The sequence below is a fragment of the Odocoileus virginianus genome, chromosome 32, assembly GCF_023699985.2.
Source record: "Odocoileus virginianus isolate 20LAN1187 ecotype Illinois chromosome 32, Ovbor_1.2, whole genome shotgun sequence".
In the NCBI taxonomy this organism is placed as follows: domain Eukaryota; kingdom Metazoa; phylum Chordata; class Mammalia; order Artiodactyla; family Cervidae; genus Odocoileus; species Odocoileus virginianus.
In genome coordinates this window covers 26,873,075-26,898,078 of record NC_069705.1, presented here as the reverse complement: position 1 = coordinate 26,898,078, position 25,004 = coordinate 26,873,075, and the positions used below count along the sequence as shown (strand labels likewise).

The 25,004-nt window shown below is 39.3% G+C and overlaps 1 long non-coding RNA gene across 9 annotated transcripts in view; it reads left to right on the top strand.

Moving 5' to 3' along the window:
* Window positions 1–25,004, top strand: part of LOC110135089 (uncharacterized) — a 77,190-nt gene that overhangs the window by 42,229 nt on the left and 9,957 nt on the right. For 8 of the 9 annotated variants that reach the window (XR_011485157.1, XR_011485156.1, XR_011485153.1 and 5 more), the window contains 4 exons: window positions 3,161–3,227; window positions 4,029–4,087; window positions 17,482–17,688; window positions 24,187–24,303. This is a non-coding gene — a long non-coding RNA (uncharacterized lncRNA). The remainder of the gene's footprint in view (window positions 1–3,160; window positions 3,228–4,028; window positions 4,088–17,481; window positions 17,689–24,186; window positions 24,304–25,004) is intronic. The other variant, XR_011485154.1, reaches the window with a different exon arrangement.

Genomic DNA, 25,004 nt, shown 5'->3' with positions numbered 1-25,004 from the left:
AGAAAGTGAGTGTTTACTGTCATTTGATTATAGGGAATTTAGACTGGATAAAGCAGCAGAGGTGCTAAGAGACTAAATTTTTAATGAAATTGAAAAATAAATGTACTAAAGAGTGAAAGTGTTAGTCACTCAGTTGCGCCCAACTCTTTGCGACCCCATGGACTGTAACCGACCAGTCTCCTCTGTCCATGGGATTTTCCAGGCAAGGATAGTGGAGTGGGCAGCAATTCCCTTCTCCAGGGTCTCTTCCCAACCCAGGGATAGAACCCAGGTCTCCGGCATGGCCGGCAGTCTCTACTGTCTGAGCCACCAGACAGGAGATCGGGGGAAGGAGATTACTTGTTTAAGGAATAAAAATAATCTTCAGGTGATCAAGATCAAGCGTAAAAAAAAAAAAAACCCACCAAAACCCCCCAAATCTCCTAGTGTACTTCTTTAGATTTCAGACTTTTCTTTTTATCATTTCTTTGGCAAATTCATTGCTTTAATTTTTTTCTGTTTTCTTTGTATCTCTGAATCTTGCTGTCTTTAAGCTTTTTCGTTAAGCTTTTTCACATTTGTTTTTTAAATCCTTCTGTTGAGTCCTCTTCAGCTATTATATTTAAACATCTTTTATTCTCCATTTTTATAGTATCTTATTTTGTTTCAAGGATGTAGTATATTTTAAAATTTGTCTAAGAATAGGAACCCAACATTTTTAGTTATGTTTTTCTGGTGTCGTCTTGTCTAAATTAGGTCTCTGCTCCAATGTTAGCTATTCTTTCATGTTGTTTTTTTACTTTTATGTATAAAAGTAACAGTAATCTATGAGTCTCTTCATATATCTCTGTGAATGAGACAAATTTCATTCAGAAAAGTGAGACAGGAGGTAAGTGAACAGAGGAAATTAGAAGTTTACAAAACCGTAGGAAGCACTGGAGGTGTGTTTAGGTCCAGGAAGCTGGTCCTGGTCTTTAGAAAATCAGCGAGTTCAGGGACAAGAGCAGTGAGTGACTCACAAGCGGACCCGAGAGCCATGTTGGCAGCCGCTCACTTCCGCCGTCTGCGGAAGTCATGCCTTGCGGTCTTCTCTCTGCCTTCCAGAGCCTGTGCAGGTAACTCCTCTGAGTCAGTCTAGGAAATGTGCTTTCCAGGCTTCCTGCCTGGGCCTAAACGGAAGCAGGCACGTTTCTGAGATGCTCACAAGCAGCTCACACAACTGCTGTTGAATTCGCATTCTAATAGGCAGGTGGGAATCTGGTGGGAACTTCACTTGCTGCTCTTTTCTAGCCTGGTCTCCCACCCGACTGGAAAACATGACCGGGGACCTATGAACAGAAGTGATGTCATGCTGATTAGTAAACCCTCTTTGCAGTGAATAGATAAGGAGCTAGCTGTCAAACTCCAAATCCCCCAGGAGCAGAACAAAGAAAGATTTATTCTGGAATGTCAGCATCCATGCTGGGAGCAGTAGCTTTCCCCAGACACCTTCTGTTTGTCCAGAGAAGAACTAGGGTTTGACACGGGGGTAATAGCGGCTCTCAGCTGCTTCCCATATTGGATAAAGACGGAGGGAGGTAAGTGCTGATTCGATTCATCTCTTTCTCTCTCTTCAGCTGCACCCCACCATCTAAGCCCTCAGCAGTCCCTGCAGACCTAAGCCTGGGACCTTCCAGAGCCTCATGGGTGGACAGCCCTTCGCCTTTCTCAGCCTCTCAGCACACAGCGGTAGAGTAGGCTGTGCACACCCTGCCCCTCAACAATTTTCAGAAGTCTGTTGTGATCACTCCTTATTGTTGATGCTCAATTGCATTGTTGTTTTCATAGTTTAGGTTTATTCCTTATTGTACTTCTGGACTTTTATATCATTGAGGCCCTAGTGCAACAGAGTGCAAAAGCAAATGACTAACCTGCCATTTATCTTAATAAGTTTTGCCCATTTTGGAAGGTGTATTTGGCTCCTTGATATGGACCTCTGTCTCATATTTGTAACCTGTTTCCCACAGCCATACAGAGCATGTGCAAAGTCCCATGACTCCAATAGAAACTGAATTGTCTTCTAAGCCGAGATGCTCACTTTTGACTCTGTTTCTTTGTAGACCTCCAAGACCCTCCTCCCCGCTCTCTTCTGTGTATGTGAACAGTCCATCAAGGTCCCATGAAATCTAATTTCCTTTGTCAAGGTGAATCCGGCTAATTGCAATTTTATCCCTTTTTTGAATTTTAATTGAAGTATTATTACATGATAAAAACGTGTGCCTATACAGGACACACATGTCTATATTACTTTTAGTGCCACATCTATACAAGATGAAAAGTGAAAGTGAAAGTTGTTCAGTTGTGTCCGACTCTTTGCAACACCATGGACTATACAGTCCATGGAGTTCTCCAGGCCAGAATACTGGAGTGGGTAGCCTTTCCCTTCTCCAGGGGATCTTCCCAACCCAGGGACTGAACCCAGGTCTCCCACACTGCAGGTGGATTCTTTACCAGCTGAGCCACCTGGGAAGCCCAGGCATACTGCAGGAGGTAGCCTATGCCTTCTTCAGTGGATCTTCCTGCCCCAGAAATCCAACCGGGGTCTCCTTCATTTCATGCAAATTCTTTACCAACTGAGCTATGAGGGGATCTCAATACAAGATGATATGTCACTAAATGTAGTATACATTTTATGATATGATTATTCATAGAGTCTGATTAATTAAGTAATGCCCTAGTTGATTCCAAAAGCTATTTAGGGTAAACCATATAAAACTGCACTATAATTGGATTTAATGTGCTGAAGTCAGTGCCTTGTTTTAGGGCATAGCATGGTGCTGGAGATACAGTAAAATATCAATACACATATGGGGTGTGTGTGTGTGTTCATTTGCTCAATCATGTCTGACTCTTGGTGACCCCATGGACTGTAGCCTGCCAGGCTCCTCTGTCCATGGGATTCTCCAAACAAGAATACTGGAGTGTGTAGCCATTTCCTTCTCCAGGAGACCTTCCTGACCCAGGGATCAGACCCATGTCTCCTGCACTGTAGGCAAATTCTTTACCACTGAGCCACCAGGGAAGCCCACATATACGATCAATTTCAATTTACCCTGTAACCAACTTATATCTCCCCTACACATACCTCCTTTTTAATTATCTTGCTCATCTTTTTTTTTTTTTTCTTTTCTGAATCTTCCAGGAAATATAGCTGAAGATGTCAAAGAAATCAGAAGACAGTGAAAAGAAAGTGGAAGCAATTTAAAAAGGTATTAATAATTGATACCTAGCTAGTCCCTCTCCTCTTCCTCATTACTTTCGTAAATTCCGTTTATCTCTCTTTGTATAACAACGAGCATTAGCCTTTTCCTATGGTAGTTTGGTGCAAGGTAGTTGAACGAGCATTCCTATAAGGTGGAGGCAATTTCATAGCCTGCCCTGTTAAATTCACATAACTTCAGTGAGCATCCCAACTTGAACATGTTCTGTGTCCTGTTTTTAATTTTTATAACAAAGAACTGTCCCCTGAGAAACAGTGAAGTGAAACTTTTTGTTTTGATGACTGAGGAAAGAGATGGGAGTATCATTTCCAGTGTTAGAGAGAGTATATCTCTCTGGCCAGACCACCAAAGGACATTGCTGTTGGGTTTTGACAGACTTGTTACATTATTAAAGTCCATCTCTTTCCTAGGAGCACACACCGTTACAACAATAATCTCTGTAGGAAAACTTTCTTCCTGTTTTTGGCTGGAGGCACCCCTGCATCTTTGAGACGATTATTTTGGTTGTTACTCAGAAGTTCCCCGAAGAGCCAGCAGCTTTCCCTATGGTGTTTGAGCTTTGACCTTGAGCAATTTTTATGACATATTATTTAATGATCTTAAAAGCCGTGCTTTTTTCATTTTTCTTATTTAATATTCACATTGAAACTGAAACTTAGAAATGAATGACAGGAAGGGAAAATTTAAATGAGGGCCCAAATTTAGCTTTTTCACTCTGTTTAAATATTTTTCACTAGCTGAGGTATTATTTTGTGTGAATTTTCTCAAGTTTTTCCTTCCTCTTTCCAGGTGTGGATTAAAACTTTGTATAAAAATTAAAGTACAATGTGAATTAACAGATAATAATGGTAAGTCATTATTTAAAAAATAATACATAGAATTTTAAGACATGAATGCTACCATATAAATTAAGTATATTGTATCCCTATATTCATCTAACATTCATCTATAACATGAATGATGTGACTGTATATAAAGCTCACATATTATATATCTCATGTACCAGGAGATTTAGAATTAGACCTGGATATTCTCAGAAAGCCAGCTAAATCCCTAATTGAAATGAACACTCTAAGCAACTAAGCATTATCACTCCCTGTGATAGGAAGCATGCAAATTATTGAAATAAGTAGATCCTTTATTTTCCCTTTTCTTTTGGCCTTTGTTTTAGAGTCTTAAAAATCTATTCTTTGTAATATGTAAGTAAGCCATAATCATATTCTTTTCAAATTTATTTTTTTAACTTTAAATGCTAAGTTTTAATGCTATAGGCCAGAACTCTCCATTGGAACTTTCTGCAATAATAGAAATCCTGTATAGCCACACTGTCTAATAAGGTAACCACTAGCCACATGTAGTTAGTGAACATCCCAGAAACGTGACTTCTGTGATTGAGGAACTGAATTTTCATCTCTGTCGAGCTTTAATTCATTTAAATTTAGTAGCCACCATATTGGCATAGCTGTAGCCTATTGGAGAAGAGAATGGCAACCCATTCCAGTATTCCTGCCTGGAGAATCCCATGGACAGAGGAGCTTCAGGCTACAGTCCATGGGGTCACCAAGAGTCGGACACGACTGAGCCACTAAATCACCACCATCAGACTGTTGAAAGTACCAGTGTCTAAGTACCAGTGTTTAAGAGTGGCTGAATGAAAAGATGCTCAACATCACGCATTATTAGAGAAATGCAAATAGAAACTACAATGAGATATCACCTCACACCAGTCAGAATGGCCACATCAAAAAGTCTCCAAACAAAAAATGCTGGAGAGGGTGTGGAGGAAAGGGAACACTCTTGCACGTTGGTGGGAGTGTAAATTGATACTGCCACTATGGAAGACAGCATGGAGATTCCTTAAAAAATTAGGAATGAAACTGCCATATGACCCAGCAATCCCACTCCTAGGCATGTTCCCTGAGGAAACTAAAATAGAAAAAGACACACGTATCCCATTGTTCACTGCAGCACTGTTTACAATAGCTAGAACATGGAAGCAACCTGGATGTCCATCGACCGATGAATGGATAAACAAGTGGTGGTACATATACACAATGGAATATTACTCAGCCATAAAAAGGAATGCATCTCAGTCAGTTCTAATGAGGTGGATGAACTTAGAACCTGTTATACAGAGTGAAGTAAGTCAGAAAGAGAAAGATAAATATCTTATTCTAATGCATATATATGGAATCTAGAAAAATGGTACTGAAGAATTTATTTACAGGGCAGCAGTGGAGAAACAGACATAGAAAATAGACTTATGGACATGGGAAGAGGGGAAGGAGAGGGTGAGATGTGTGGAAAGAGTAACATGGAAACTGACATTACCATGTGTAAAATAGACAGCCAACAGGAATTTCCTGTATGGCTCAGGAAACTCAAACAGGGGTTCTGTCTCAACCTAGAGGGGTGGGATGGGGAGGGAGATGGGAGGGAGGTTCAAAAGGGAGGGGATATATGTATGCCTATGGCTGTTTCATGCTGGGGTTTGACAGAAAACAACAAAATTCTGTAAATCAATTATCCTTCAATTAAAAAAAAGTAGCTGAAGTGTAAGGTGTTTCTTAATTATACAAGGATGATTTTTTGAAAAGATATTAAGAACTTTTTGTCATGCATATGTTGAACTAATTTTAAAGCACTTTTATAATAGAGTAGCATATATAGATATGTATTGAATATACATATTCATGCATATATATTTATATATAAACCAGAAAGAATTTGCAAGACTTGGTTATGTAGTAATATCACACAAAAACTGAAAAAGTTGTATGGCTGAAAAAAATGTGCTGTTGTCAGTGAGTACTGGTACCTATCTAGCAATGAAATGAAAAATTTAAAAATAAATCCCACCATACATGCAATACCAAAAAGCACAGGTGGTACTGAATTTTAATGAATCTTGATAACTAAAAATGTAAGGCAGTGTAAAAGAAGTTTGATTGAATTCTTCTGAAGGTAACCATAATTCTTGAAGACAGTTCACCAAAAAGAAGCTAACTATAAATAAAATAGTAATTTTGAAGAAAATTCAATGTCATGCTCTGGCATTCAGAAAAGTAAATATTGTATACCTACTAACAGGTGAATGAGGGTAATAACTTGTTGATCTAAATTGTTAATAAAATAACTCAAATTTTATCTCTGATCAGTCTTGTGAAATAAGATTTACTGTTAAGTTTTAAGAAAACAGAATGACCAACAAGCTCTGAAATCTGTGTTTTTGAAGTGATGGTGCTTCTTGACATCACTAAGGATAGCATATCCCCCCCTCACCTTTTATCTTTGATGCTAACCCTTGCCTTGTCAGTATTTGCTCTTTAGATATATAATAATTTGGAGAGAAATAGGTCTTATTCACTGGGAATTATATAGATGTATAGATTTTTCACATACACCTAACACTTCAGTTAAGGTCTAAGCATTACTGTAGGTTTGCATGTTATGTGTGTGAGGGGTACATTTGGGAAAAGGAAGGTAGAAGATGTTTACATATATATATATACACACACATATATATATAATTTTATTTATTTTTGGCTGTGCTAAGTCTTCATTGCTGTGCTGGCGTTCTCCAGCTGTGGGGAGTGGGGCTGCTCTAGCTGCGGTGTGCAGGCTTCTCATTGCAGTGGCTTCTCTTGTGGAGTGCGGGCTCTAGGGCGTGTGGGTCTCAGTAGTTGTGGGTCTGTCTCTGGAGCACAGGCTCAGTACTTGTGGGGAACGGGCTTAGTCACTCTGCGCCATGTGGGACCTTCCCGGATCAGAAATCTAACCTGCATCTCTTACAGTGGCAGGTGGATTCTTTACCACTGAGCCACCTAGAAAGCCCCGGAAGGTAGAAAATGTCTAATCTGTGAGAGTCATGAGTTAAATGATGCAGGTCTGAATCCCATTGCATATGCTATTATGATAAGGAGCAAAATCCAAGACAACGTGATAGGTTGTATTTAAAAATTATTTATTGAACCAAGCCAAATCTTAAGGTACATTTGGCACAGTGAGGCACTAGTTCCTGTAGCTCTGAAGTATTTCTTCATTGCTGCTAAATCTATAACTGTAGTTTGACAGGATGATAAAGAATTATGTTTTTGTTCTTTCTACCATTTGTTTAAAATTTGTTTGCAAGTGTGTGCATTGGAAAGAAACACAAATCAAGTAGTCAGGAGATTGCGTTATTCTTCTGACTCTTCCCTTTTATCTCTCTGTGATCTGCAACAAATAATGTTCTTGGATCTCAGAAAATTAGATATATGTTTTCTATGAGGCATTTAATTAAGAAATAATTCCTTGAGATGAAAGAGACAAAGCACTATACAAGCAATACTGTTTCTAGAAGAGACATATGTATTAGTTTCCTAAGGGGTGATCTAACAAATTACCACAAACTGGATGGTTTAAACCACAAAAAAAAAAAACTTATTCTCTCATATATTATGTGTGTTATTTGCTCAGTCATGCCTGACCCTTTGCGATCCCATGGACTATAGTCCACAAGGCTCCTCTGTCCATGAGATTTCCCAGGTAAGAATACTGGAGTGGGTAGTCATTCCCTTCTCCAGGAGATCTTCCTGACCCAGGGATTGAACCTGGGTCTCCCGCATTGCAGGCAGACTCTATTGGCTGATCCCCCAGGGAAGACCTCTCTCAAATACTGGCTTGGCCAAAAGGTTCGTTCAAGTTTTCCATAAGACATTATGGATAAATCCAAATGAGCTTCTTGGCCAACCCAACAGTTCTGGGAATTGGAAATAGAGATATTGATGGGGCCATGCTGACTCTGAAGGCTCTAGGGGAAGATCCTTTCTTGCCTCTCCCTCATCTCTGATATTGATGGTGATTCTTGGTGTTCTTTGGCTTATAAATGTGTCATTCCCATCTCTGTCTCTTTCTTTTTGTGATCTTCTCCCCTAGGTGTCAACGTCTCTGTGTCCACATTTCTCTCTTCTTATAAGGACACCATTCTAATCCCGTATGACCTTATCTTACCTTGAGCACATCTGCAGAGACCCTGTTTGTAAATAAGTTGCCTTCACAGCTCTTGGGGTTTAAGAATTGAATGTATCTTTTAGGAGACACAGCTGAACCCACAGGAACACCAGAAGGCACAGTCTATTTCTGGAGAAGGAGGCACAAGTCTCAAATAAAGGAGTGATTAAATCCTGATATCTAGACACAATGAGGGAGGAATAATGGACACCCAGTATAAACATATTTCATATCTATTGATATAAAAGTATGTACACATACTTTCATTGCAAATGCTAGAAATATAAACTAAAACAGAAAAGCCTATTTTAGTTTGAAGGATATCAACTCATTTCCATGGAAAGGCATGAAGGAGGTCTCAGCAGGGAGAAGTCAGCTTGAAGAGTCCCAGAGCCTCCATGAGCTGACCTTTAACTTGGACTCACCACGGGCCCATGACTGCCTTCAGTCTTGAATTCTCAGAGAATGGGATCTTAGTAGTATTTCCCAATCATTGACTCCCCATGTGCAACCTCAGGTTAGTGTGGTTCAAGGGAAGTGAATATAGCAATGCAGTGTCCTGTCCATTTCCAGTAACACCCCTTAGAGCCAAGCTGAAAAGAACTAACAGTATTTGTTTCAGAAAAGTTCAGTTCAGTCACTCAGTTGTGTCCAACTCCTTGCAACCCCATGGATTGCAGCACTCCAGGCTTCCCTGTCCATTACCAACTCCTGGAGTTTGCTCAAACTCATGTCCCATCAAGTCGGTGATGCCGTCCAACCATCTCATCCTCTGTTGTCCCCTTTCCTTCCTGCCTTAAATCTTTCCCAGCATCAGGGTCTTTTCCAGTGAGTCAGTTCTTCACATCAGTGGCCAAAGGTTGGAGCTTCAGCTTCAGCGTTAGTCCTTCCAATGAATATTCAGGACTGATTTCTTTTAGAATTGACTGGTTTGATCTCCTTGCAGTCCACAGGACTCTCAAGAGTCTTCTCCAACACCATAGTTCCACAGTACCAATTCTTTGGTACTTAGCTTTCTTTATAATCCAACTTTCACATCCATACATGACTACTGGAAAAACCATAGATTTGACTAGACAGACCTTTGTCAGCAAAGTGATGTCTCTGCTTTTTAATATGCTGTCTAGGTTGGTCATAGCTTTTCTTCCAAGGAGCAAGCATCTTTTAATTTCATGGCTGTATCAACATCTGCAGTGATTTTGGAATCCAAAAAATAAAGTCTGCCACTGTTTCCACTGTTTCCCCATCTATTTGCCATGAAGTGATGGAACCAGATGCCATGATCTTCGTTTTTTGAATGTTGAGTTTTAAGCCAGCTTTGTCACTCTGCTCTTTCACTTTAATCAAGAGGCTCTTTAGTTCTTCTTCACTTCTGCCATAAGGGTGATGTCATCTCCATATCTGAGGTTATTGATATTTCTCCCAGCAATCTTGATTCCAGCTTGTGCTTCATCCAGTCTGCCATTTCGCATGTTGTACTCTGCATATAAGTTAAATAAGCAGGGTGACAATATACAGCCTTGACATATTTCCCAATTTGGAACCAGTCCAGTTGCTTCTTGACCTGTATACAATTTCTCAGGAGGCAGGTAAGGTGGCCTGGTATTCCCATCTCTTGAAGAATTCTCCACAGTTTGTTGTGATCCACAGAGTCAAAGGATTTGGCATAGTCAGTAAAGCAGAAGTAGATGTTTTTCTGGAACTCTTGCTTTTCCTATGATCCAACAGATGTTGGCAATTTGATCTCTGGTTCCTCTGCCTTTTTTAAATCTACTTGAACAAGTTCTCGGTTCATGTACTGTTGAAGCCTCACTTGGAGAATTTTGAGCATTATTTTGCTAGTGTGTGAGATGAGTGCAATTGTGTGGTAATTTGAGCATTCTTTGGCATTGCCTTTTTTGGGGATTGGAATGAAAACTGACCTCCAGTCCTGTGGCCACTGCTGAGTTTTCCAAATTTGCTGGCATATTGAGTATAGCACTTTCACAGCATCATCTTTTAGGCTTTGAAATAACTCAGCTGTAATTCTATCACCTCCACTAACTTTGTTCGTAGTGATGCTTTCTAAGGCCCACTTGACTTTGCATTCCAGGATGTCTGACTCTAGGTGAGTGATCACAGCATTGTGGTTATCTGGGTCATGAAGATCTTTCTTCTATAGTTCTTCTGTGTATTCTTGCCATCTCATCTTAATATCTTTTGCTTTTGTTATGTCCATACCATTTCTGTCCTTTATTGAGCTCATCTTTGCATGAAATGTGCCCTTGGTATCTGTAAGTTTCTTGAAGAGATCTCTAGTCTTTCCCATTCTATTGTTTTCCTCTGTTGCTTTGCATTAATCACTGAGGAAAGCTTTTCCTATCTCTTCATGCTATTCTTTGGAACTCTGCATTCAGATGGGTGTATCTTTCCTTTTCTCCTTTGTCTCTCACTTCTTTCCTCCTGTACAATGTCACAAACCTCCGTCCATAGTTCTTCAGGCACTCTGTCTATTAGATCTAATCCTTTGAATCTATTTGTCACTTCTACTGTATAATCCTAAGGGATTTGATTTAGGTCCTATACGAATGGTCTAGTAGTTTTCCCCACTTTCTTCAATTTAAGTCTGAATTTTGCAATAAGGAGTTCATGATCTGAGCCAGAGTCATCTGCCAGTCTTGTTTTTGCTGACTGTATAGAGCTTCTCCATCTTCAGCTGCAAAGAATATAATCATCTGATTTTGGTATTGACCATCTGGTGATGTCCATGTGTAGAGTCTTCTCTTGTGTTGTCGGAAGAGGGTGTTTGCTATGACCAGTGCTTTCTCTCAGCAAAACTCTTTTAGCCTTTGCCCTGCTTCATTTTGTACTCCAAGGCCAAACTTGCCTGTTACTCCAGGTATCTCTTGACTTCCTACTTTTGCATTCCAGTCCTCTATGATGAAAAGGATATCTTTTATGGGTGTTAGTTCTATAAGCTCTTGTAGGTCTTCACAGAAACATTTAACTTCAGCTTCTTTGGCATTAGTGATTGGGACATAGACTTGGATTACTGTGCTATTGAATGGTTTGCCTTGGAAACAACCAAAGATCATTTGTGTTTTTGAGATTGCACCCAAGTGCTGCATTTTGGACTCTTTTGTTGACTATGAGGGCTACTCCATTTCTTCTAAGGGATTCTTGCCCACAGTAGTAGATATAATGGTTATCTGAATTAAATTCACCCATTCCAGTCCATTTTAGTTCACTGATTCCTAAAATGTTGATGTTCACTCTTGCCATCTCCTGTTTGACCACTTCCAATTTACCTTGATTAATGGACCTAACATTCCAGGTTCCTATGCACTATTTTCCCTTGCTTGTTTAGTACTTTTTTAGAGAGGGGTGTCTCCTCCTGTCAGAAGTGACACTGGAGCCAGATGAAGTATCTGAGTCACCTGCTCAAGTGTTTTAGGACATTGGGTCTTGCTAAGTAAGGTACATCTATCTCTCCAAGAGACAGGTATTTATTTACTTGAGTCAACCTGACCTGTCTTCAGAATAGTCAATGATTTGGATCAAACAACCACATAGAGTATAATTTCAGAATTAGAATGAACATCTTTTTCTCAGTGCTTCCTGAAATGATGCTTGTGGGTGAGAGAGGGTAAGTTAGTTCTCGGGGCCAGGGTGGGAGGAGGAACCCAACTAAATTATATCAGAGTCCTTGATATGGGACCAAGACTAAGCATATACATATTATTCTCACAGCTTATGCATATCCAGTTCTTTCTCTCAATGGATGTCAAAGAAAGAAGGATTCCTGAAGCAAAGTCGAAACACATATTTGCACAGTCCTCATTATCCATGCATTCGATTTTTTCAAATTTGCCTACTCACTAAAATGTATTTACGTGTGTGTTTTAAAATTATTATTATTTTTGGCTGAGCTGGGTCTTTGTTGTGGTGCGTGGGCTTTCTCTAGTTGCCCGCGGCATGTGATTCCTGATCAGGGGTGGAACCCGTGTCCTCTGCATTGGGTGGCAGATTCTTAACTACTGGACCACTAGGGAAGTCCCACTAAAATGTATTTGTAATCCCCGCATCAATACATGTGGGGATTTCATGGTCGTTTGCAGAAACAGGCAGAGTAGCAGAACACTTGAGTCAACCTGTGCACGAGCGCCCAAGTGAGGTGGAACAAGGTGACCCTCTGCCTTCGAGTTTCTGCTCTTCTACTGGATACAGTGTCCTTTTCACAGCCCATTTAGTGCCACCTTTTTCTCATTTTTTATATTTTTCGTTGGTGATTTTCCTCTTTAAAGTCACCCCAAACATTGTGTTGAAGTGCATTCTAGTGTTCCTAAGAGCAGGGCTTATATTATACAGAAAATCAGTATGTTAGATAAGCTTCATTCAGCCATGAGTCACAGTGCTGTTGGCTCTGAGCTCAACATTAATAAATCAAGAATGTACATTGAATAGGGTATCTTTAAACAGAAACACACATAATACAAGATTATGTATTGATTAGTTGGCAAAAGTGTGACCACAGCCTCTCAGGAGAGTGACCTTGTATTTCTCTAAGAGCAATGGCTCAGTATTCCCTAATTCAGTGTCTATAATGACTGTGTAGGACAAAACTTCCATGAATGAATAATGAGAATTGATGGCAAATACACACACATATATATATCCACATGCAAAAAAAATGAAGTTGAGTTCCTACCTTATATCATATACAGAAATTAACTCAAAATGCATAAAAACCCAAACGGGAGAGCTAAAACTATAAAACTTGGAATAAACCTTAGGTGAAAATCTTCATGATATTGGATTTGGCAGTGATTTTTTCTATACGGCACCAAAAGCGCAGGTAACAAAATGAAAGATAATTGTGCTGCATCAAAAATTTAAAACTGCATCAAAGGACACAATGAAAAGGGTGAAAAGACAATGCATGGATTGGGAGAAAATATTTGCACGTCATTTGTATTTGATAGGGGTTAGCCCCCTGGTGGCTCAGTCGGTAAAGAATCCATCTGCAATTCAGGAGACCTGGGTTCTATCCCTGAGTCGAGAAGATCCCCTGGAGAAAAAAATGGCAACACACTCTGCTATCCTTGCCTGGGAACCCCCCAGGACAGAGGAGCCTAGTGGGCTATAGTCCATGGGGTCGCAAGAGTTGGGCACAACTGAAGCGACTCAGCATGCAATCCTATGATACAGTAGAAAAAATTCTACTTCTTGGCACAGACCTAAAGAAGTGGAAGTAGGATCCTAAAGAGATATCTGAACACACATGATTATATCAGCATTACATACAGTAGCCGAAGAAGGCCACCCAAGTGTCCCTCAACAAACGAGTGGATGAAACGTGGCATATGCATACAGTGAACTGTTATTCAGCCTTAGGAAGAAAAGTGTGATGCATGCTGCAACATGAATGAAACTTAAGGACATTATGCTAAGTGAAATAATCCATCCCAAAAAGATAAATATTGTACAATTCTACTTACATGAGGTACCTAGAGTAGGTCAAAATCAGAGAGACAAAAGATGGAATGATAGTTTCCAGGGACTGAGGGGAGGGGAAAACGGGGCATTATTGTTTAATAGGTACAGTTTCAGTTTTGAAAAATAAGTTCTAGAGATGGTGGTGAGTCAGTACAATGTGAATGTAATTAGTACTACTTAACTGTACACTCAAAAATAGTTAACAGGGCAAATTTTATGTCACAGGTATTTTGCCACAATTAAAAAACACATATCTTACTATAGAGGAATTTATAATACATTCTTTTTAAAAAATCTTTATTGGAGCAGAGTTGATTCACACTGTTGTTTTACTTTCTGCTATATAGCAAAGTGAGTCAGATATATATATATATATCTCCACTTTTTAAAAGATTCATTTCCAGTATAGGTCATTACGGAGTATTGATACATTCTTATTCTATTGTTTTAACCAATACAGCTGCTCAGTCAGTTTCAATGGCATATAACTGATAAGAGTATGGAAAGGAAATTTTTAAAAAATCTATAAAATCTAATGTTTTATACAAATGTTTTCCAGAGGCCAGTAAAATTACTTTAAAGGGAAAAACTTATGTTTGAAAGAAATGATACATTTCTTTTTAAGAAGAAATGACACTTGCTTACCTCACTTCTAACACACTGGGTTCTGAGAATAAGGTTCAGTGTTTTAGGAAAGCTTTGGTGTTTGAGAGAAACATTTCTGCCACAGTCTGCCATTTATAGAGAATTTTAAGAAAGGTAATACATTACTTTCAAAACACACACATAAAATATTCACACACACATTAAGAGCAGCTGTGAAGTTCTTGGAGCTGAAGAGATAAAACAGAAATGTCCTAACGCTTATTTTACAGTTCATGCCTATGTGACCTCAATTTGCATTTGCAAATGACTTGTTTTTGGAAAAAAAAGTTTGTGTGCTCAACTATTTATTTTGCATATTTCAATTCATACTGGACACGCACAGTAGTCAGTGCATGGTACGTGACTGTCACTCGGCAGCTGATATCTGCAAGTCTTATCTGTTAGATGAATGTCCCTTTGGTCCACTGGTTTCTCCTCTGCTCAGTCATGAAACTCTGGTAACAGTGAAGGGCTGACCTCTGTGGACTGAGTTAAGAGCAGCATGGCATATGGAATGCTTTCTTATCTTCGGTGATTGCAGGTGAAATGCCTCTGGGAAGACGTTTTCTCAGGTTACAGACTATGCTTTAGTAGTTGGTGGAATGATCTGAGGTGTGGGAGAAAAGAGCCAGTCAGGGCCGCTATGACTGTATTTGTGTTAATGTATTACTTCACAGCTTCAGTATGAGGCCCTGGAGGCACGTTTTCAGGAATGCACAGCGGAGTGGAAGGAACCCGGGCTTTGATAACAGACAGGTCAGGGTTTGAATCTGGCTCCTTTAAAGACGCTGTGACCTTAGTTCAGTGTGAGCTTAATTAACCTCACTGGGCTTCCCTGGTAGCTCAGATGGTTAAAAAAAAAAAAAAGTCTGCTTCCAGTGTGTGAGACACGGGTTCTATCCCTGGGTCAGGAAGATCCCCTGAAGATGACTACCCACTCTAGTATTCTTGCCTGGGAAATCCCATGGACAGAGGAGCCCGGTGGATTATAGTCCACGAGGTCACAAAGCGTCGGACACGACTGAGCAGCTAACACACATACATAAACACTGATCTCTTTGGGCTCTTTAAGCTGCAAATAACAAGACCTGTATGTGAAAGATTATGGTGTGGTAAGGCAGTATATGAAAGGAACATGATATATGAAAGATGCTAATGAGGTATGAGGAGAGATACTATATGAAAAGCAAGTCAACTGTTTGGCATGTAGTATGTGCTCAATAATCGATGGCTGATATTGCCATTTAATTAGGTTCCTATTGCATTTGAGAAGGGTCTCTAGGAAAGGTAAGATGTTCTTTGAGAGTTCAAAAAAGACTCCTCACCCTTGAGGGATGAGAGAATCATGAAGGGAACTTCAGCTCTTTACTTCCTGCAGCAGTGATCCCCCAAATAGTGATTTTGATTCCCAGATTTTTAAAAACATTATCTCCATAAATGTTAATTGAATAAACATTTTCTGCTGTTTGATTTTTGGCTTTGCTGGGTCTCCGCTGTTGCTTGGGCTTCTCTCTAGTTGCGGCAAGTAGGGGCTGCCCTTTGTTGCAGTGTGTGAGCTTCCGGCTGCGCTGGCTTCTCTTATCGCTGAGCATGGGCTCCGGGCAGGGCTTCAGGAGTTGCAGCAAGTAGACTCAGTAGGTGCGGCTTCTGGGCTCTGGAGCACGGGCTTAATATCTGTGGCACCCAGGCTTAGCGGTTTTGCAGTATGTGGGATCTTCCCGGATCAGGGATCAAACCCATGTCTCCTGCATTGGCAGACGGACGCTTCACCTGAGCTACCAGGGAAACCCTGATTTAGAGCTTTTAATTACAATCTGATAGTTTCAGAAGGATACCAAAAATAAGATGGAAAACTTGAGAGACTACACTCTCTGACACTAGGTTCATCTCAAAGATGAAACACAAATTTCTGGAGAGCAGATTCAAGGCAGTTGGTATCATTATTATTTTTTATTCACAACTTTCCTATGTTGAGTAAAATATACCCTGTTAATTGAACAGGCTTGAGTTCCCAGGGAAGACTCAGAATGAATTACTCATGTTTTTGCTACTAGAGTTGCATAGAGATGTAAACTTACTGCTTTACATGAAATCTGCTAGAGAGATTTAAAATTTATCAGTCCTCTTAGCTTTGCTGCTTTTAAGACCACAAAAAAATGACCTGTCTCAGAGAAACTTGCATATTACAATTCAGTTTTTAGACATGGCAGGAGCTCATTCACAGTGGAATTTATTTCACATTACATTTGGGGCATGCATGAGATTTAAAAGCAATGCTTTTTCTCTAAAGTACTCACTACAAAAGATATATCACACATACTCAGGCTATTTAAAACTCAGCAAGGGGAATATCAACAGATTTTTCTCCAAGAATGCTCTCTGATCAACCGGGGAAATAAAATCTTTCTTATGAAAAGCAAGGAATTGAAACAATTCCAGTGTATTAAAGCCTAGGGGTACCTATCCTGTTTGGTTGGAATTTTTGGCAGCTTCAGATATAGAGGTAGTATTTATATGGGTGTATGTGTATTGAATGCTATTTTTGCCTTTATGAATGGTTTTCTCACTTAGACACCTTCAGTGTTTTTAGGAATATTTATGTTCCCTGATAGTTCAGCTGGTAAAGAATCTGCCTGCAATGCAGGAGACCCCAGTTCGATTCCTGTGTTGGGAAGATACCCTGGAGAAGGGAAGGGCTACCCACTCCAGAATTCTTAGACTTCCCTCGTGACTCAGACGGTAAAGACTCTGCCTGCAATGTGGGAGATCTGGGTGCAGAAGATCACCTGGAGGAGGGCATGGCAACCCACTCCAGTATTCTTGCCTGGAGAATCCCCATGGGCAGAGGAGCTTGGTGGGTTACAGTTCATAGGGTCCCAAAGAGCAGGAGATGACTGAGTGACTAAGCACATGAAATAACAAAATAGCTTTAGTGCTTTTTTTTTTTTTTAGCTTGAGTTACTTACGCATCAATCAATAATCCCTCAATCGTAAGTAACTGAAATCAAACGAGTGCTATTTTTCTATATAGAAATCTATAGGCTCTTCAATTGGGACATTCCAGGGATGACTAGCTTCAGATATGGTATGATCTGATTTAAAATTATCATAAAAAATGCCTTTTTTCCAGGGAATCCTGAGCACTGTTGATGGAACTGTTGATGGAACTGCTGCAGCCACTATGGAACACAGTATGGCAGTTCCTCAAAAGATGAAAAATAGAAAGAACTACCTTATGCAAGTCATTCCCGGGTATGCATCCAAAGAAAATGAAAACAGGACACCAAAAGATATCTGCACTCCCATGCTCACTGCAGCAGCATTCACAACAGCTAAGGTATGGAAACAACCTGAGTGTCTGTCAATGGATGAGTAGATAAAGATGTGGAATATATAAATATATATGTCACACAGTGGAATATGATTCAGCCAGGAGGCAAGAAGGAAATCTTGATATTTGTAACAACATAGGTGGGCCTCGAATGCATCATGCCAAGTGAAATAAGCCAGATAGAAAAAGACAAATCCTACATGAGATCACTTATATGTAGAATCTGAAAAAGATTAAAACAGTCAAATTCATAGAAACAGTAGAAAAGTGGTTGCCAGGGGCTGGGGTGAGGGTGCAATAAGGAGAGGTTGGTAAAAGGAGGGAACAGACTTTCAGCTATAAGAGGAATAAAACATGTTGAAAAAGGTAAATATGTAAATGTGTGTGGTGGTGAGTGTGATAATTAACTAGATGGGAGCAATGCTTTCATGATGCATACTTTAAATAGCTTACGATTTTTTGTGACAATTAAACCTCCGTAAAGTTGAACAAATACTTTTTCCCCTTCCACTCTTAATACATACATATATGTGTATGTATCTTACTGGTTTTGTTTCTCAGAATAGTCAGGAGTAAAGGGAAAAGAGCATTGTTTATTTTCCCGTATTTGTTTTTATATATATTGAGAGAGAGAAGAGAGATTTGTTATATTCCCCAGGAAACATTTGTAGTGTTTCCTACTTTCCAAATGCCACGTTGTTTCACTCTTCCTTTCTTTGCCTGAATCCAGTTCACTTTTGTGATTTTTTTCTACTGAGGGGCTCAGTCACAGAAAACTGCCTTGTTATAAAATCTTTTCTTAACTTGGCCTTCAGCATTATTTTTCCTCTTTGGGATAAATAAAATAAAATGGTAATAAATGAATAAAAATATTATCTGAAGGCTGTCAATAATAAAACCTGAAAAAGTAGACTGATTGGTTTCTTTAATTCAGTTTCTGAGCTGTAAAATAGGTCTAAACCAGCCATTGAATTGGCTACCAAGATATAACTTCTACCTCTAGATCTATAACACTCTAGTTCTGTAGCACTAATTCACTCTCCTGTATTATTACTATAACATCTTCTCTTATTCAGGAGCACTTTCCCAATTATAGAGCAATGTGTGTTTTTTTTTTAGCACCAGTGTTTATGTGGTAGGTTTCCAAGAAAAAATTTTAAAAATTGCTCTAATTGGTACATTTTAAAAATGGAGATATGGTAAGTAGGCCCTTATGATAACAATTGTGAATAGCTTTTTATAATTTTTAGAAATCTAAGTATAATTTTCCAAACACAGGATTTTTTATTTTTTTACTTCTCAAAAATTTGAAACATTAGAGAGGGCTTGTGTCTACTGGCACAAGGTCTTTAAATACACCAATTCATTTAAACATCCATTACCCTTCTCTGGAGACAAAAGTGATTCTCAGAACATCTGAAGACCTTTCCCTTAATCGCAGATCAAGTTAACTGGGATTCAAACTCAGGTCTTTCCAGACTAAAAGCACCTGCTCTTTTTAGGAATAACAGTCCCATGTTCTACTATCATACACAGAAAAGACTCTTAATTTGCCTTCGAAGTTAATACTTCTGAATACTCATATTAAAAATTCTGACATAAAGTACAAAACATGTTGAGTGTTTAGAACATGGAGTTACTAAGTTCTGGGCAAGTCATTTAACCTTTTCTGAATTTCAGTCTATTATAAAAGGTAAAAAAATATATATATAAAGCTTGCTTCACTAATTTGTGAAGATTAAATGAGATAAGTAAAGTTAATTTCTTTGTTTCATTCCCTGTGGGAGTTTGGATGAATGGCACTCTGGTACCATAGAAACCACTGCTGAGACATACCATCTCCATATATTACAAATTAGAATTCCTCCTGAGAACAGAAGAAGTACTTTAGGATGTAAACATTTACCAGTTGGAAGGTTAAAGATCACTTTTCATATTCTCATGGGCAAATTATTGTAATCACATGAATATACATACTGGCATAGGATCCCTGAATGGAATGTTTTTTAGTAAATAAGTAGAAGTGGATAATTAGGAGCCTGGGTTCCTGGTTGAGATGGGGATGACTGATTTCCTTGGGACTAACGTCTGGGTGTTTTGTGTTGTTGAACGTGAAGGAGGGAAGAGAACACAGAAAGAGGTTTTCATGGAGGAAGATGAACACGGCCAGATCAGAGCTCTGCCTACATTGCATTTGTGTAGGGCTTGCGGGGGCACTGGTCCCCTCAGAGCTGTGCCTGCTGCCCTTAACCCCCCTCTCTGCACAGCCGTGACCTCCTGGTTTTAACAGCAGTGGAAGGGACACACGGCTGCTTTCTGTCAATCATGTCCTCTGTGCAAACTGGTCTAGGGGCCTGCTGTCCAGCCTCTTCACTTCAAGTCAGTGTTTGCTGTCTCCTCTCCTTTCCCCTTGTAGGATATTTGGTCCTGCCCCAAATGCCTCTCAGATGCTTAGTTCATGCCAATAGGTCTTTGATGTATGGTCCTATCCAAAGTGCCCAGAAGACATTTGATCCATTTACCTGATAAATTTGTTGCTGTTTAGTCACTCAGTCATGTCCAATTCTGCAACCCCATGGACTGCAGCATGCCAGACTTCCCTGTCCTGCACTATCTTCTGGAGCTTGCTCAAACTCATGTTCATTGAGTCAGTGATGTTATTGAATCATCTCATCCTCTGTCATCCCATTCTCCTCCTGCCTTCAATCTTTCCCAGCATCGGGGTCTTTTCCAATGAGTCACTGGAATGAGTCATTCCAATGAGTCTTCGAATCAGATGGCCAAAGTATTGGCGCTTTGGCATCAGTCCTTGCGGTGACTATTCAGGGTTAATTTCCTTTAGGATTGACAGGTTTGATCTCCTTGCTGACCAAGGGACTCTCAAGAGTCTTCTCTAGCACTAATGCTCACCCTTCTTTATGGTCCAGCTCTCACATCTGTAGATGACTACTGGAAAAATCATAGCTTTGCCTGATAAATAGTGGTACCCCAAACCTCATTTCTCACACACTATTTTAATAGTGGTTATTTTGGCCGAAGCATTCTCATGAAGGAAACCAGACTCAATGTGATTAGAACATTTGTTTTGACCTGTTCCTAGGACCATAGTGGTTACACCTGGAGGAGATCTCTGGTTCCTGTTTTACAGGAAAGGAAACTCTTGACCATGGAATGAAGTGAACGGTTCTGGACAGATTGGGGCCACAGTCCAGACCTGCTGGTCATTCCCATATGATGCTGCTTTGGTGGTGCTTCAGAACCAATAACCTCTCTCTCATGAAAAGGGCCAGACTGGATGTGCTGAAATTTTATTTCAGTTTCCATTTGGCAAGAATTGTGAAGGTCTTAACTGAAACAGTACTATTAAACGAGGCTCCATCTCTTTCCATCCATCAAATCTGAAGCTATTTCATTAGGGCTACTACTGAACTTACTCAGGAAACCTAATCAGCAATAAAGAACCTGACTGATCAGTGGAATATGAATTTTACTGCTGTGTGGAGACATGGTTTTATGGTGCCATCAGGGAAAATCAGGTCTAATTGGGAAATGAGTGACTTACAGCCCTCCTTGCATCATTCCTGCTGTCCATGCAGGCGCCACGCCAGAGACTGCTTCCTCTTAGACTCAATCTGATTTTTAAACTTTTCCTGGATTTCTTGTTTCTTTTAGATCCTACATCTGACATAAATCTAATGCGTCTAGCATATTTTTTGGCTCCTTAACAGTTCCTGAGAAATCCTGTTCTTTTTTTTTTTTTTTGGCTGAAGGTTGTGAACAGACCAAAATGGGGTGGGGAGAGACATTTAGACCATGTACAGACTGTAATTCAGATTGTTAGGCTGGTCCATACATGCAGAAGGAAGAAAGCCATCCATCAATACTTCAACACTAAACATGTAATCCTATTTCAATTATATGAATTTTTTTTAATCCAGAGGAAATCTGGCTCATAGATGAGGACTTCCAACTTTCCCTGTCCTGAGAGAAGTTGTTGATGAAGGCTCCACTGGAGTACACAGGATATTGCTGCTGCAGCCGTGAAAGGAGCCAGAGGAAACTGACCAGAGAACAGATCCATTTCCGGCACTCTGTCCTCTGTGCTCACATCAGAGTAGGTCTCCTATCAAAGTGGATGTGCTCCCAAGCAGGGCAGCATTATCAAAATGTCCCTTTCCTCTGGCACACTACATCTTCAGATGGCTTCTTCTGTGCCTCATCCAAGTCCAGTCCCTCTCACACCAGTGGGTCAGAAAATTAGGCTCATTTCTTTTGGAACCGGTTGTTTCCCACTGCGTAGACATATGCTACATGATATTGCATTTTACAGTTTGTTTTACATCAAGACATTTCTATGCCTTGATTCATATGTTTTGTGTTGGAAAAGTATGATGGCTGCATTATGTTGATGGAAATCATTGCTAAGAGGCACAAAACCCGATTTCAAATTTTGGACAACAAATCTATCTAATTAACCTTGGTGGATGCAAAAATCTTTGGGTGAAACAGAAATGTTTTCCTCTGGTGTGGAGCAGCTGAACATGTTTTTAAATGAAGTGGGAACAAAAGAGAGACTTCCAAGTGCATCCGGAAAAGAAGCAGATTTGTTTTACACGATCAGACTCCAAGGAGAACCTCTGAGAACAGACTTGGTCATCCCCAGAGATTTTGAAGTTACTGGCAGCAGTCAGGTGGAAAACAGGACATCTTATTTGGGAAATGCACTTAAATATCTTCTAATGTAATAAACAGGCAGGGACATTTCTCCCAATCTGACATGTACCATTGGAAACTGCAAAGGGAACCCCTGCAAAATGCAGGTGATGGGAGTCAAATCCAAATGAAATACCAAGTCTGGGAAACCGAAGTCAAGTGCCGAAATGTTTAGTCAATGGAAAGTGCACATGCAGGCCCTTCATGAGGTTAGAACTGACAATTATAATTAGAGCTAAATGGAGATAAACCAAATGCTTTCTAAGGACTTTGCTATCATGTGATTTAAATATTTTTTTAAGTTTTTTAATACTACAGTATAAAAAGCAACAATAAAGGCAATAAAAGAACAGTTTCCTCCCTCTGTAGAATCATACCAGATTTAAAGCAAAAAAAGGTACTATCAAATTAAACTTCAAAACAAAGCAACTAGGACTGAGAAATACCATCCTGGATAGACATGCGTGTTCAGCCGTGTCTGACTCTCTGCGACTCCATGGGAAGGATACTGGAGTGAGTTGCCATTTCCTCCTGCAGGGGATCTTTCTGACCCAGAGATCTTGTGTCTCCTGTATTGGCAGGTGGATTCTTTACCCGTGAGCCACCTGGGAAGCCCTAGGAAATAGAATTTTTAAGCTAGACATTCGTAGTATGAAACTAAATTGAAAAACAAAGTTGTCTGGTGTTGAAAAGCTCTTTCAGGGGTTGGAGGAACTTAACTCCAGTTTCCACTCTACTAAAGAAGTTATTCTGTGATCTTCATTATATCACTTAATCTTTTCAAGTCCAAGTTTCCCTATCTACAAAATTAGGGTATTAAGACCCAGTGCCCTTTGGCACTAGAATTTTCCAGATTTTTGAGATGTTATATCAAACAAATATTGGTTCAAATTTAGAAATCTCATAGAAGAACTTTTTATGAGAATGGGGTAGGAAAGTTGCCCTAAATTATTCAGAAATCTGACTTCATATTTATTACACATAATTTTGAAGGATAAATTAAAAACTCATGAAGAGAAAGAAATTATTAGAAATTATTTAACTAATTTAATTTACATTAATTATGAATTCATTTGTTGTATGCTGGTATAAATGAACCACCAGCAGAACAAGTACCCTACATTTTATGAATATTAACTGATGGGAATATTTCTTCAAACAGACTAAAGAAGAACCAAAAGACCATTCAAAACTATGTGTATACAGCTGTCTTTCTGCAGTCTCTCTATCTTAGTACACAACCAAGGACTTATGGTGAGGAATGTGTCCTCAAAGATACCTAAATTTAGGGCAAATTTTTACCCCAGAGATGGAGGAAACAAAAAGCAAGACTTTTTTTTAGCACAATAGAAATGTCCTAATTATTAGCTTCTCTGACACTGATAGTATTTATGTCACTTCAAACCCTTGACTTTAATATGTGCTTGATTCCTCTTCAGTGAACTGGTCTGTAAAAAAACGTGGGAGCTGTTTTGCTAGCCTTTGCTTCTGCCTTTAACTAAGCAAATAAAGTTTAACATTGGGTGTGTCCTTACACAGTTTTATCAAGCATGTGAAACACTTCCTGGTACAGGTTTCTGACCAGGAGAAGTACTTTTTTCTTTTTTTAAATTCTGATCCCCCCCTCCCCGCCCCCATTTGAAGGGAGATCATAGGTGTGTGCTGGACTTTCTCTACTGCCAGTGGGGCAACTTCTCTGATTGGTGAGTTTGGAGAAATCTAGAATTTTCTCTTAAAAGGAAGCCTGGCTACAGAAAGTATACATTTAACTCTGTTCCTTCAAACTTCCAGTGTTCTGAAGGCTGCCTGTACCTGGATGAATAAGTTTTTAAAACTGGAATTCAATGATCGGAAGCCCACTTTCCTCCTAAGTCATATCCTTCAGCTTAAACTTTGTCCACAATAAAGGTAAAATTTTGGTCCCCACCTACCTTAATCTTTTGTTTCTTAGTTGGCTAGGAAGACAGTATATTTTTAAAAACTGGATCCTCTTAATGATTCCTTAAAGTATCTACATACTCCTTTGTGAAAAATTGGAAAATACGAAAGATGAAAAAGTCTTATTAGATACTCAGTTGTTTAGTCTTTATGGCCATGCTGTGAATACAGACTAATCCTCCAAATGAATTATTAAATGACATGCTTTTATTGTCCTGGTATAGTACAATTTGGCATATAGGAACTATGGAATCAGCCAGACTTGAGTTTTAAATACTGATACTATAACTTAACAGCTGTACAGTGTTGGAGATTTCTCTTAATCTGAACTTCGATTTTTTTCAACAGTAAAATGAGAATAATACTAATCAGTCCATAATTAAATGGATATATATGAGGAGATCAATAAATGTTAGTCCAAACTTCTCTCATATATACTCCTTTTCATCAAAGAAATTGTACAAAATTTAATTATGAACTGTATGGTCATATTTTGGCAAACATTTTCTAAGGGAAGCATTCTCGAGGATGAGATGTGACAAATGTAAAAACAGGAAAATATTTACATGAAGGGTATATTACAGAAAATAGAAGTTTGTCTAATTGAAAGAGTTATTCTTTTTTGTAAAATTTGCAAACAGCAAAAATAAAAGTCATCTCCAAACTTAATT